Below are 15,164 nucleotides of genomic sequence, written 5' to 3'. Positions count from 1 at the left end.
TTAAACTGAAAGAAACTCAACCACCTCAGACATTGCGATGATGTTCTTATTACAGCCAACCAAGAAGAACTAGCCACAATGTTGACTCAACTAGCACAAGCATCAGAGAAGATAGGATTGAAAATGAACATGAGTAAAACAAAAATCATGACAAATACAAATGACAGAATATAGGATAAATAATGTAAATATTGAGGTTGTTGACGAATACACATACCTGGGTCAAATAATCAAAGCTAATAAAGAGAACCAAACAATTGAAGTACCGTAATTTCGGGTGACTTTGACTCACTTTCGAAGTTTAAATGTAGATTTCAGTTTTTTGAATACATAAAAGTATGTTTCTTTATTTATGTGTATTTGAGTCTATAACTACTCTTTTGGAAAAATTACACAAAAACACAAAAAAGCGCTTCCTGTATTATAAAAAAAATAAAAATATGGTGTGCAAAGTCACCCGCTAGTGTCGGGTGACTTTGTCTCAAGCTACATTTTATATTTATTCTCTGTGATTATTATTGTTCGGGCTAAAGTGACCCTACCAGATGAATCAGAAACAAACATTTTGTTAGGTGAAAAAAATTTATTTAAATTTCAAACAATGAAAAACTAAAACTAACATGAAACTTTACATAGGACCCTAGGTTAACAAAAAACATCATTTCTTAACAAAAAATGAACAATAAAACGATTTACAAGCTTTTTTTTAAATCTGGAAAGAAATATCGGTTATCTACAAGTTCCAATGGCTCAGTGAAATCAACATTAGCCAAGTGGTAGGATTTTCTTACGGAGACTTCGGGCCATTGCAATAAACTTCTTTCACCCAGTACCATTACTTGCACCCAACCGTAACAGTTATTACTACCTCTTACAAATCCATCGAATTTTCCTGGAAAGCTGTCAAAGTAGTCAGATACAATTACGAAGTCTCCAACTCCAATGGAAAGCTTATGTAGATCTTCATTATCCCTATAGCTCTCACTAAATGAAGAATTAGACGAAGTATCTGCAAGTTAATAAACCCTGCAGTTCTTACAAGGCTAAAAGCAAATTTAAAATCAGCATTTACTTACTTTAATTTAATATAGAAGCAACCAATGACCAAAATCCAACAATCAACAAACTGGGACAAAGTCACCCGAAAACCGTTAAATTTTGTAGCACCTTGCAAAATAATATCCGACCGTCTTACTGTCTATGTTTAGACTGAAATAACGATGTACGGAGGTTAAGAATTCACAGATTTTCAATATGCCACTATGCAATTAATCTTACTCTTGGAAGTATTATTGGTTGCCAACCAATTTTTGCAGTCAAAAAATCTTATGTGGAATGACCAAATTTTAGAAATTCGTTTTTTTCGTGACATAACAAGTATTAGCATAATTTATTAAAATTTTCAAACAGTTCATATGGTACTGATGGTGCGGTATAATGAAATTTACTTGATAATTTATTGTACAATTGCCCTAGTTGCTAAAATATATTTTTCCCAAAATGAGCCAAAGTCACCCTGGCGGGCCAAAGTCACCCGAAATTACGGTACAAAGAAGAATCAGATTTGGCGTGGGCAGCCTTTGGAAAGTGAAGATCGGTACTAAAAAACACAAAGATACAACAGTACCTAAAAACCCGTGTAACCCTTGTAAAAACAACAGTACAGTAGAACTCCAATTATCCGGATCACCAATTATCCGGATCAGATTGAGAATATGACTGCCTGATATGTTAAAAAAATAATATATTTTACTGTGATTCAGTATTGTGTGTCAATATTACGTAATGCAAACTTTGTCATTTACATACTTATGTGTATACTGTATTGTTTTTCATAATAAATACCGTATATGTTCTCCATTGTGTTTTGCTATAATTACGTTTCTTTCCCGGAAAAGGCCTTTTTCGAGAAAAATCCAAATATCCGGATTTTTGGTTATCCGGATCGGGTCCGGTCCCAATTAATCCAGATAATTGGAGTTCTACTGTACCTAAAAGCTCAGAGACAGAAAATAAAACAAATGGATAAGAGAGAAAACAAAAGTAAAAAATGTAACTGAACATATAACAGGGTTAAAGTGGAGATTTACGGGCCATAATGCGAGGCAGGAAGATAAATGATGGAATGCTGAAATACAAAACTAGAGACTGTGGACAGAACGAGGAGGAAGACCTTAGATGCGATGGAAGGACGATATTGTAAAAGCTGCAGAAACTCACTGAAAAAGCGCAGCCAAGGACAGACATATGGAAAGATTTGGGGAAGGCCTGTCCAAAGTGGGATAAAAATGGGCTAAAGAAGATACAGTAGAACCTCGATTATCCGTCAGGGCACCGGACCAAGGGTATGACGGATAATCGAAAAGACGGTTAACAGAACATTAAAAAAATTAAAAATTCATAGTACAACGCTCAAATTTCATTTGTATGGTTTGTTTGTCAATATAAGAGGAAAGACGGGTGAATTTCTTAATCGACATAAGATCATGCAATCTACTTTATTGGCTTCTTCTTGTGGAGAATACCACTCGATGAATTATTGCATATGCGATGCAGATTTTCTAGATTATTTACACAGATCTTTGTTACAATAGGTTCATCAACATAGCTAATAGCTACAGTCAAATTCCAAGTCTGTGTCAGCTTCTAAATCTGTTTGGTCCGCCTTTGTTGCCATTTCAACAATTTCTTTATCTGTCAGCAATGGATAGCCGTTTGTGTCCTCATCACAAATCAAATTAACTTTTTTTTTACTTTTTTACATTAAAACTTCTGCTTATGTAGTCAATACAATTTCTGTATGTACCCTGACGGTTAACAGAGGTGACGGTTAATGGAGAGACGGATAATCGAGGTTCCACTGTATAACAATTTAGCTAGACCAAAGTCAGTTAACGAGTATGAGAGTAAACAATCCCGAATATGGAAGGTAATATGCCCTCCAAGAGCAGTACATTATCTCCACAAACAGGAGGTGTGGTAACTGGCAACCTCAAGATCGATTGCAATTTGGAATAATTAATGAGTGTGGACTAGAACTACTGTCTAAAATTATAGTTTAACACAAAATACATTAATAGGATTAATGCTGATTCATTAGCATTATACTGTGGCATAGTTACATAAACTAAATATACTTACATTCATTAGTTGCGGATATAATTATGGTGGTCAAATATAAATTCAATGGTTTGATTATAGTTTCATCTTTTAGAGACAAGAATAATTGTAACATGTTCCACTTTGAAACAGCATAATGCCGGCGTCACCCATCTATTTCTGTTCACTATTACAAGTATTACATTACTATTCTATTCACATTTCGTGACATTTCACATTTTCAGATTCAGTTTTCGGGTAACTAATACAAAAAGCAAATTTAGCAAATGGCCGTACTTGTATTTCGTTCGGGTTCGGGCACGTTCGGGTTCGGGGACGCCGGATGCCAGCCAGGGATACCAATACCATCTGTCAATTGACGGAATTATTGTACGATGTTGCCAAAGTTGTCGTTTGTTATTCGAAATGTTAATGTTATGTTAGGTTTGTTCCAACACGACCGAGAACCGTCAGGAAACGGTAACGATCCTGCGCAGTAAAGAAAATCCGTTCCAACAAAAATATGATCGTCATCGGATCGTCCTTCCCACTGTTCCAACAAGAATTGTGATCTTTCGGTGACGGTTTCGTGATGATCATTTCAGTAATCGGGCAAATGCATAATGTGCTGGTTGGACTGACTTGAGCACTAGGATTTAATTCTTTAAATTTTTTGAGCCTTTGATCGACTAAAAGCACACAAGCTGTCACCAACAAAAATGACAAATATATGATTACCGTCATGGGACGATAACTGGGCGATACAATTACGAACATGCGCACAACAAACGGTACAAGCAGTTTCGTGACGGTTTTTGGGCCGTCCAAAAGTTCATGTTGGAACAAACCTGTTATAATTTCTTCAAATATAAATGCAAATCTTTAATGTTTTTTTATTTTATTTTTATAATAAATAACGGTTTATTTTTATAAAACAGGATACAAAAATAATATATAAACATCAACTTCATCAAAAAATATGAAATATGATATTAAAATTTATTTCAGAAAAAACAAATGAATGATAAAAGGAAAATTTGAAATATGAAACGGTTTTTTCATTTTCAAAATAAACCTCTATAATTTTGTTATAGACATGTTTACATGAAGATATTGAATCAATCGTATTTGTCGTAACGTTAAAATTATGGCATTCTGTTTAATAGTTATTTATGATATAAGTATTAAAAGTACAATTTTAAAGGCTGTATGACACTATGCATTTTCTTGTATCATTTCTGATATCGTTTCTTGTATACATTTTCTTGTATCATTTCTTGTACGTACATTTGTGCCCTGTATAACACTATGCAAATTCTTGTATCGAAAATTGTATGAAATTCGGCACGTGATTGGTCGAAATTTTGTTTGTCACCCTGTGTCACGTTATGGTAGTACTGCATCTACAGACACAGCTGATTTTAAATATTTTATAAAATTTATAAACTTTTATTTTATGTTAACTAGAATTTTACGTTGACTGAGGTTGATTATTTGTGTTTTTATTTTGTTTTGATATTTGTGCTAAAATATTTGCATTAGAATTATCTTCAGTTTGATCCAAATTAGGAACTATTGGCTCCGTGCGTCTCCCCTCTACTTACAGTCACGTGACACGCTGTCAGATTTTGTAAGGACGTTTTAACATTGAGTCTTATGGGATTATTTTGTTAAACTTGAATATTTTATTTTGTAGTGATAATAACCGCAAAAAATTGTTAGAATTCATTAGTTATTAATTTATACTGTAATTTATAGTGCAACAAAAATATTTTCTTTTGCGTTAATAAAGATTTATTGACATAAACTGCGATAGTGAGGTTATGTATACAAAATCGAACTGATAATCAATATTGGAAAGTGAAGAATTTATATCAGATTAAGTGCGTTTTTATTTTCTGTTTATATTAATACATAATATCACTAGCGTGACACGGCATTTTTTTTAAATGTCTCATTTAAACATACACAAAGCGTCCTTATAAAATTTCAAAAATCCGCCACCATGAGCAGGTCGGTCGATTTTGCTTTGACACTTTGTTAACGCTCGGGGCGAATTGTATTTTCGTCTATTAAAAAATTATGCACCATGAAACCTAAATTTATAGTTTGAACTTTACTAGGAGCTAAATATATGGTTATTAGTAGAACAGTAGTCCATACCAAACGGTATATTAAGTATCAATAAAAGATTTATAAATAATACCTACAAAAACACAAATAAATTCATCAATACATTATCCCATTTTCATTTCAGCCGCCATTATGAGTAAGTAATTATGACATTTTAGATGTTTTACCAGCAGGTTTTAGGTTTTTGCTCTTTGCGCAGAAATTGGCGCAGTTCTTGTACAATAATCTGTGCTTGACACAAATTCTTGTATCGTTTCTGATATCGTTTCTTGTATCTGTGTATGACACTACGCATTTTTTTGACATATCAGAAACGATATTAGAAATGATACAAGAAAATGTATAGTGTCATACAGCCTTAAGGCACGCATGTGAAAGTTTGCAGAATAAGCGAAGAGAATTCTGCAATTCACATGAGCTCCTTAAAAATATACTTTATCTAGTCTATATCATATTATGTATAAGTTTTTAGTTTGTGAAAACTGTCATTATAGATAGCAGTGCGTGAAGGGTTTAAAGTGTGCGTGAAGTAACAATGTATTTCAAATGGGACTTACTTTTTCGCACTGTTTACATATAATCAAATACACACTTTCATATAATCAAATTTCTTTAATTTTCGCGTTGTCATGTTGATGACAATATGAGCAATAAATTACAACAAAAGTTTTGACAGTTTCGTGGTTTGAAAGTAGTTATAATTTTTAAACGTCAAAGTTTTAAAAATTGTAGAATATAAATGAATTCCAATGGAGAAGAGTTACAGTTTTTTTATTTGTTTATCGTAGATAAAATATTTTATGAAACTGTGCGTGAAGTACTTTTTGCGAACTTACGCGATGTATAGCACTCGCTCCGTTGTCGCTCGTGCTCTAAATATCGCGTGCGTTCGCAAAAAGCATACTTAACCTTTAACTACACGCGCTGGCGTACTTTGTACGCCAGATATAAGAATTCTACTGGAAATATATTTAAAAATTTAATTTTTGACCTTGCTTATTTTTCTAACCTATCACTGGAATGTGCTTTACAATTTGGTTTTAGTTTCGTTATAATCGGCGTTCTGGAAAGATCGTAATTTACATTTTATTATTTGTTGTTTCCGGTGGTGGACAATATACCCCAGGATTATATTACTATAAGTCTTAATATAAGTACATATTTTAATTGTTTTTTAGTCATTATGGCAAAAAATATATTTTTCTTTGTACACAATACTTTTTCTCCTGTTTTAAATCACATTTAAAAAAATTTTTTATTAGTAATTTTATTTATCATGGTATCCAGTTATTCCATGATTCCAGTTATAAATCCCAATTGGCTTACTGAAAAGGAACTCCAAGTATTCACTGATGCCGAATAAGGTTTATAACAAACAACTAAGTGTATTTTTTCAAAAAAAATTAAACAAATCCGCTGTTTTTAAGTGTATTTTCTTGTGGCGTACAAAGTACGCCACGCGTGTAGTTATGTTATAACTTGATGCGCGGGTAGTTAAAGGTTAAAGAACTGTTTCATAAATAACTATTTTAACACGTATATAAAACGTATATAAAACATTGAGAGGCTTTCTTGGTACGATCAACTTTTTAAAAAACTAATTCCTGATTTGAGCCAGAAGGAGATTCCATTGATAAAATTACTGAAGAAAGGTGTTAAATGGAATTGAAAAGAAGAACAAGAGAAGGCTTTCCAAATATTAAAAGAAGAATTCTCGAAAGGAACTAAAATATATCATCCCATGTACAATTTGCCTTTCATACTACGAACTGATGCGTCCATCAAAAAATTCGCGGGAGTTTTGTCGCAGATACAAAACAACCAAGAAATGGCAATCTGTATTATTTCCCGGGTGACAAAAACACACGAAAGAAAATACAGTGTGACTGAATTAGAGTTTGCTAGCGTACCTTTTTGTGTAAATAAGTTAAGGTTTTATCTATTGGGAGCAAAATTCACAATCGAAACAGATCATGCAGCTTTGGTGCATATCATGAAAAATCGACTGGTTAACAATCGTATATATCGAGGCATTTTGTTACTACAGGAGTATGATTTTGAGTTTCGATACATAAAAGGAAAAGACAACATTATAGCCGACGCTCTCACAAGGGATGACGAAACTGGAAAAAAGGAAGCAATTGTTTTTCAGGTGGGACTAAATATCTTGACACAAGAGGAAGGTGTATTTTCGTTAAACGAAATAAGAATAAATCAAGAAGATCTAGAGGAAAAATAAAAAAGAAGAGTGGAGAGGGAAAATGACATTTTCTTCAAAAGAATCGATGGAAAGGAACTATATTTGGTAACACAGACATTGGCAGAGAGGATCATACAAAAATTACATGATGACAATGGGCATATCGGTATGGGCCATTCCACGAACATACGCCTGTTTTAAATTACTTCGACAACGAATATTTTACTGTGCAACATAAGAAGTACGAAAGTAAATGGCGCTAATAATTATTCCAGTAGACAACAATGTAATTTGCAATTTACTTTCGTTCTTCTTATTTTGCACAGTAAAATATTCGTTGTCGAAGTAATCCAAAACAGGCGTATGTTCGTAGCAGGAAGGTTTGGCTGGTTTTTCGAGAAAACTATATCTGCCGAAAAGATTACCGGATTGCCAAAGAAGTGACCCAAAAATGCGAAATATGCCAAAAATATAAAAGCAGAAATTTCAGAAATGAAAATATTGCTAAAAATATTGTATCCCGTCAAAAATTGGATATTGTAGCAATAGATATGTTAAGTGATCTGATAATGACCACGCAAAGGAACAAACATATTTTGGTGATGGTCGATATATTTTAAAAATACGTAAAGGTATAAAGTTGCCGTACGACAAATAGGGAAGAAATAATGAGAAAGATTGACAATTTTATAGCCGCCGTAGGAACACCAAGAAGAATTCTCTTAGACAATGCGACGTATTTCCGGAGTGAGCGTCTCAAGGGACAGCTCAGAGACAGGGGAACAGGGACAAATTTTGTCAGTATCCGACATCCTCAAAGTAATCCTTCAGAGCGTTTTATACAGGAGACTACGAATTTCCTTCGCATTGCTGCAAATGGACAACATCGACGATGGGATAGGAAAGTGGCAGAAATAGAAAACTACTTAAACACCATTCCAAGTACGGTGACAAAAGAGACTCCGGAATATATCATGAAGGGTGTTATGCCATTACGGCCATGGGAAGAACCTGAGCAGAGGGAGTACCAACGAGTTTTGGAAACTGTGCAGAAGAGGCTGCAGCGCAGTAATGAGAAATATCTCCAAAGACAAAATCATAATAGAAGACGACGACCAGTGACTTTTCAGAAGGGAGAAAAGGTGCTTGTAAGGGCGTTGCGAGTATCAAATCTCACTGGGGACGTTTGCGCAAGACTAATGCCTATTTTCGAGAGTCCATACATCGTGCACAATGAAAATGAAATAAACAGTTATGTTCTGAGGCATGTGGAATCAGAAAAGATACGAGGAGTTTACAATATCCATGATGTGTACAAATACCACGAATAAAGACAAATGCATAAAATTTAGGTTAGGATAACATGATAACAAAAGAAAAGTTTGTTGTCGAGAGAAAATAATTTTTTTGTTGCACTTATTAAAAACGATTTTATCTCAAAACAAGGCGGGGGTGTTATTGTGTATCAATTTATCAATCAAAGATAGAATAAAAAATTATTTTTTTAATTTAACGCGAGCACATAAATTTGATACACCCTGTATATTGATTTGTAACTAGTTATTAGAAGGTAGCTTTTACGCAGTGGGTTTCTACTTAATGAGTTTTTCCCTGAAGAATTAAAGACATTTATAAATAAGTGAAGTGAAAGACAATTTATTTTGGATTAAAATTTTAAAAAGATTGTTTGTTATGGGTAAGGTAAAATCCATAGGTAATTTTAATTATTAGTTTTTAGAAAAACTAAAAAACATAAGAAATCAAAAAATCTTCCTAAACAACGACATGACGAAACAAGAGAGGAAAATACAAAAACAGCTCCGAGAACTAGCTAAAGACGAAAAAGAAAAGGGAAAAGAAGTAAAAATAGGCTACAGTAAAGTTACAATAAATGGGGAGGAGTGGAGATAGAATAGAGTAAACGAAAAAATAGAGAAATCTGTTCCAAAAAACTAAGGAAACAACAAACGAGGGATAGTAAAGATGATGACGACAACGCAAAGACAACGGAATGGAATTTGGATAAAGAAAAACATATAGAAGGAAAGTAAAATCAACAAGAACATGGACAAAAGAAAAAGGATATTGAAAAAACAGCTAGCACGATTGACATGGAAATGAAACAAGGACAAGACGCAAAGACCAGAATAAACGAAAATAACAACTTGAAAATTGGTACATGGAATTTAACATCACTTAGAGGAAAGGAATGCGAATTAGTGCAAGAAATGGAAGAATTTAAAATGCAAATAATAGGTATAAGCGAAACGAAGAAATGTGGAAGAGGAAAAGAAAATATATCAGAAAATTACACGATGTATTACTCCGGGGTAGACAAAGAACTTAGAGCAAAAGAAGGAGTAGGCATAGTAGTCACAGAGACAATAGAAAAAAGAATATCAGATTTCAAACCGATATCGTCGAGAATAATGTACATAAAAATATAAATGAAAGAGGAATGGTACATAGTGCAAATATATGCACCAACAGAAGGAACAGAAGAAGAAAAAAATGGAAGCTTTCTACAATGAACTACAGAATACCCTAGATGAGATAAGAGAAAAATGTGAAAGAATAGTAATAATGGGTGATTGGAACGCAAGGATAGGGAAAGATGAAAACAAAGGACTTGGTTGCATGGGAAGACATGGTGAAGAGATACTAAACAGAAACGGAATTAAAATGATCAGATTCTGCCAGACAAACGACCTATTAATAGGAAACTCATTTACACACCAAGTACTACAAGATAAGTATACATTTGTAGCAGAAGGCAGAGATGCAAAAAGTATAATAGATTACGTAGTCTACACGCAAGAAATGAAACAAAATATAAAACAAGTCTGGACAGAACAGAGAGCAGAGATCGGAACTCATCACAGGCTGGTAATGGCAGAGATGACATGTCGAAAACCGGTACACCAAGAACAGATAGAATACAGCAGAATAGCAATAAAAAAGCTAAAAGATGAACAAAAGAAAAGGAGATATCAAGAAGAAACTGATAAGGAGTTCAAAATGGAGGAGAGAAAGAAAATAGAAATGGATATGGAGGAAAAATGGAAAAAATTTAAAGAAGTAATAATGAAGAAGGCACAAGAGATATGCGGAAATCTAACAGTCAGAAAATTAAACAAAAAAACGGAATGGTGGAATGCAGATATACAGGAAGAAGTGAGGAAAAAGAAAAAGGCATGGAAAAAATACAATAGTACAAGAGAGGAACAAGATAAAAAAGAATACCAAAAACACAGAAACATAGTGAAAGAACTAGTAAGAAAAGGAAAAAAGAGAGTTGGAAGAAGTTCGGTGAATCACTAAACCAAAATTACAGAGATAACAACAGATGCTTCTGGAATAAAGTAAGGAGTCTAAGAGGAAAGAAAAGAAAAGAACTCAGAGGAGTAAAAGACAAACACAACAAACTAAAGACAAATACAACAGAGATACTAGAGGTGTGGAGAGAGTATTATGAAGAGAAATATATGGGCGAGGGAAGTGAAGAAATAGAAACAGAGGGACCCATAGAACAGACAGCAGCAGACGAAAACCAAATGGAAGAAATAAGTACAGAAGAAATGGAAGAAGCGATAAGTAGAATAAAAATAGGAAAAGCGAGCGGAGCAGATAAAATTGATCCCGAAATGATAAAATGGATAGGGAAAGAAGGAAAGAAGTGGTTGCTGGAAATAATGAGAGAAGCATGGAGAACGAACAAAATGCCGAGAGAGTGGGAAGAAAACTTACTGATCCCAATTCACAAGAAAGGAGAAGAATCCACCTGTGGAAACTATAGAGATATATGCCTGTCATCAGTAGTGTTCAAGCTCTATACGAGAATAATAGAAAGAAGATTAAGAACAGAGGTAGAAGAAAAACTGGAAGACGAACAAACAGCATTCAGAGCCAAAAGGCAAACAGTTGACAGCATAAGCATATTACGAAATATAATAGAAAAAAATAATGATCGGGGAACAAACATATATATGACCTTCATAGACCTTAAAGCAGCGTTCGACTTAGTAGACCGGAAAGTATACCGAGGAAATTCCCTGGGAATACCGAGGAAACTATTAGAGATAATTAAAAGTACGTACAGCAGAGTGGTGGGAAAAGTGCAAATGGGAGGTAGCAGATCACTAGAATTTAGGATGAACAAGGGAATAAAACAGGGAGATAGCCTAAGCCCACTCCTATTCGTCATAATTATGGACAAATTATTTAAAAATGTAAAAAGAAGAACAAACCACTTAAAAACAATAATAGGCTACACGCACCTAACACCAGTTATGATAGAAGGATTACTGTATGCTGACGACGTCGTTCTCCTAGCAGACAACCCGAGAAAGATGCAGCGAATAATTGATATATGGACTGAGGGAATAGAGAAAATGAAATTAGAAATAAACATCAGCAAATGCAAGACGATGAAAATAGGTCAACAGGAGCAGGAAATTGAAGGCGAAACACGAGTGTTCATTAAAGGACAAGAATTGGAGAGGGTGACAGCCTACGAGTACCTGGCCACGATATTATCGAATGACGGAAAGCTAGACCTAGAAATTGCAAATAGGACAAAGAAAGCTACGAAAATATACTATGCCATTAATAATACGATACTGGGAAAAAGTTCGGTTCGATTGTAGCAGCGGAAGCGAATAGTTCTCTGTGTGATCGAAGTGCTAATTAATAGAGTTGTTGTTGTTTTTACCGAAAAATGGAATTAAATTCAGATGGGAGAGGAAATCCACCTGACAGAGGAAGGATTGACGATGTTGCCAGTAATATGGATTATAAAGTTAATGAAAAACAAAAACAGTCTGAGGAAATTATAAATATTAATATTAATACACAACCAAAACAGGTACCGATAACAAATCCAAAAAACTTTTTACCAGATTATCAGGTAAGCAATAAAACAAATAATAATATAGGCCAGTCCATAATGTCAGAGGTGAAACATAAATACAGTCAAGGTGACCAAGGTCCTTCTTTTGTTTTTATACAGAATAAGGAAGGGAACATCGGCCGATTGCATCGTATCGCGACAGCTCGATTAATTTTAGGTGCAGTACCTGCAATTAGGGATAATATTGTTAATATTAATATTATAGGAAAAAATAAAATTAAAATTGAATGTAACACATATAAAAGCGCTAATATTTTAGTGGAATGTAAAAAGTTATTATAAAGAAATTACGATTTATATATTCCAAATTTTTTTACTCAAATGAGTGGGGTAATTAAAGGGGTAGACAAAAATATTTCAGAAAACGAATTAAAAGGTATTATTGTTCCAAGATACGGCAATTTTAAAGTAATAAACGTTAAAAGAATAAAGCGAAAAGAAAATGATCAACTGGTGGAGACGGGTACGATAGTGGTGTCTTTCGGAGGCCAAATGATTCCAAAACAAGTAACTATTGAGCGAATGATATACCAAGTGGAACCTTATGTTCCAAGAGTAATACAATGCCTTAATTGCATTAGATACGGGCACGTTACGTCACAATGTCGTGGTAAGAAAATATGCAGCAAGTGCGGACAGGAACATGATTCAGATGTATGCGATTTAACAGATCCCACTTGTATATTATGTTTTGGAAACCATTCAGCATTAGATCGAAACAAATGCGCTGAGTTTGAAAAACAAAAGGGTATTAAATATATAATGGCAAATGAAAATTTACCTTTTGAAGAAGCAAAATTAAAATACAGCAGTAGCTATAGGACAGTCCTAAATTCAACAAACACAGGAAATAGGTACACAGTGACAACCAAAAGAAAATGGAGCGAAGGAGCGCAAAATAAATCAGTTTATCCTTATTCAAAAGAACACGAAAATATACTGGACACTGCAAGCGCTTCTGCTTACCCGTCGCTACCAGTTATAAACAACCCATTATATCAAAATCAAACAAAAATAGTCCAAGAAAACTCACTAACTAGTAAACAAATTACTGATAATATAGTAACAATATTTAAAAATTTCTTAGACAAAAACTTAATTCCAATAGCAAACAAACAAATTTTAGACGACATTAAAAGTAATATAGAAAAAGTTTTAAATGGCCCTAGTAAATAGTAAGATTTTACAATGGAATTCACGATCAATAGTGAACAATAAAGGCCATTTTGAAAAGTACATTTTCGAAAATAAATTCTTAGCTATTCTTTTAAGTGAAACTTGGTTAAAACCGAATTCAAAGATAAGCTTTTCCCAATATAACATCTTCCGTGAAGATAGATCAGATGGTTATGCAGGAGTAGCGATATTATTAAGAAAAAATATCAATTTTCAGAACAATTTAAATTTTTATAAAATAAATAATGTCATGTGCGTTGCAGTACAGATTAAGATGAATAATAAAAACTTAAACTTATATTCCATTTATGCAAAACCCAAACTATGTGTGTCAAAAAACGAATGGGTTAAATTTTTCAATAGTTTACACAAACCTTTTTTAATAAGGGGAGATTTCAACTGCCATAATAGGATGTGGGGGTGTGATGTCAACGATCAAGAAGGTATTTATCTTTTTGAGGCTATGGAGCAATGTGGACTTAATTTCCTAAATGATGGGTCAGAAACATTAATTCGTAGACCTATGAATTTAAATAGATCTGCTATAGACTTAACAATTTGCTCTAGGGATATTTATTACAAATTTGATTGGCACACAGACCTTGGCTTATAGAAGGAGAAATTAATCACAGGAACCCAACGGATAATAGACATGACAATGACGAAGCAAACGAAGACAACATGTTTCTCACTGAAGCATTTAGTCTGGAAGAATTAAAGAACTGCCTAAAAAGACATAATAATTCAGCTCCAGGATTAGATGGTATACACTATAGTATGTTGTATAATTTACCCATACATAAGAAAGTTCAACTACTAAATGTAATAAACAATATCTGGATGAGTATGGATATACCCCGTGCATGGAAAGAGTACATCATAATTCCAATTCTTAAGCCACACAAATCACCAAACTGCCCGGATTCGTATAGAGGCATTTCACTATCATCATGTGTGTTAAAAACAATGGAAAGAATGATTAAATGTAGACTAGAATTATGGTTAGAAAAAAATTCTAAAATACCTGCAACAAAATTCGGCTTTAGAAAACCATGTTCTACGATGGAAAATTTACCGCACTTAATATTGGATATATATAACTCATTTTCCGCCAACAAGTCGGTATTTGCTACATTCATAGACATAGAAAACGCATATGACAATGTGAACCTACAACTTCTATACCACAAAATGAAGGAAATAAGACTGCCAGATACACTCTGCTGGAAACTTCATCAACTTTACATCAATAGTACTCTTTATCTTCAAATAAATAACAAACTAATAGGACCCAGAGTTTCAAACATCGGGTTACCTCAAGGGAGCATCTTAAGTCCAATATTATACACTATTTATACAGCACATATAGGTCAAATCATAATTGCTAGCAAACAAGGTAAAATATTACAATTCGCAGATGATATATGCATATATGTAGTTCAATTGGAAATAGAACAAGGCAGTAGAAAAATAAATACAATATTTAAACATCTACAAGAAGACCTAGATCAAATAGCATTAAACATATCAACAAAAAAAAACACAAGCTTGTATATTCTCCCGAAAACGAAACATTCCAGAAGTAGTGGAATTGCAAAATGTCTCGTTTAAAGTTCAACCTAAAGTTAAATATTTGGGTATTATACT

The 15,164-nt window shown here is 33.6% G+C and overlaps 1 long non-coding RNA gene across 1 annotated transcript; it reads right to left on the bottom strand.

Moving 5' to 3' along the window:
- Window positions 1-563: 563 nt before the first annotated feature.
- On the bottom strand, window positions 564-3,443 carry LOC126892611 (uncharacterized). Its single transcript, XR_007700924.1, has 2 exons — window positions 3,142-3,443; window positions 564-1,043 (listed from the first exon to the last, which is right to left on the bottom strand). It is a non-coding gene; the product is annotated as an uncharacterized LOC126892611 (long non-coding RNA).
- Window positions 3,444-15,164: the final 11,721 nt, after the last annotated feature.

The sequence above is a fragment of the Diabrotica virgifera genome, chromosome 9, assembly GCF_917563875.1.
Source record: "Diabrotica virgifera virgifera chromosome 9, PGI_DIABVI_V3a".
NCBI classification, from domain to species: domain Eukaryota; kingdom Metazoa; phylum Arthropoda; class Insecta; order Coleoptera; family Chrysomelidae; genus Diabrotica; species Diabrotica virgifera.
This window is presented reverse-complemented; position numbering and strand designations above follow the sequence as displayed.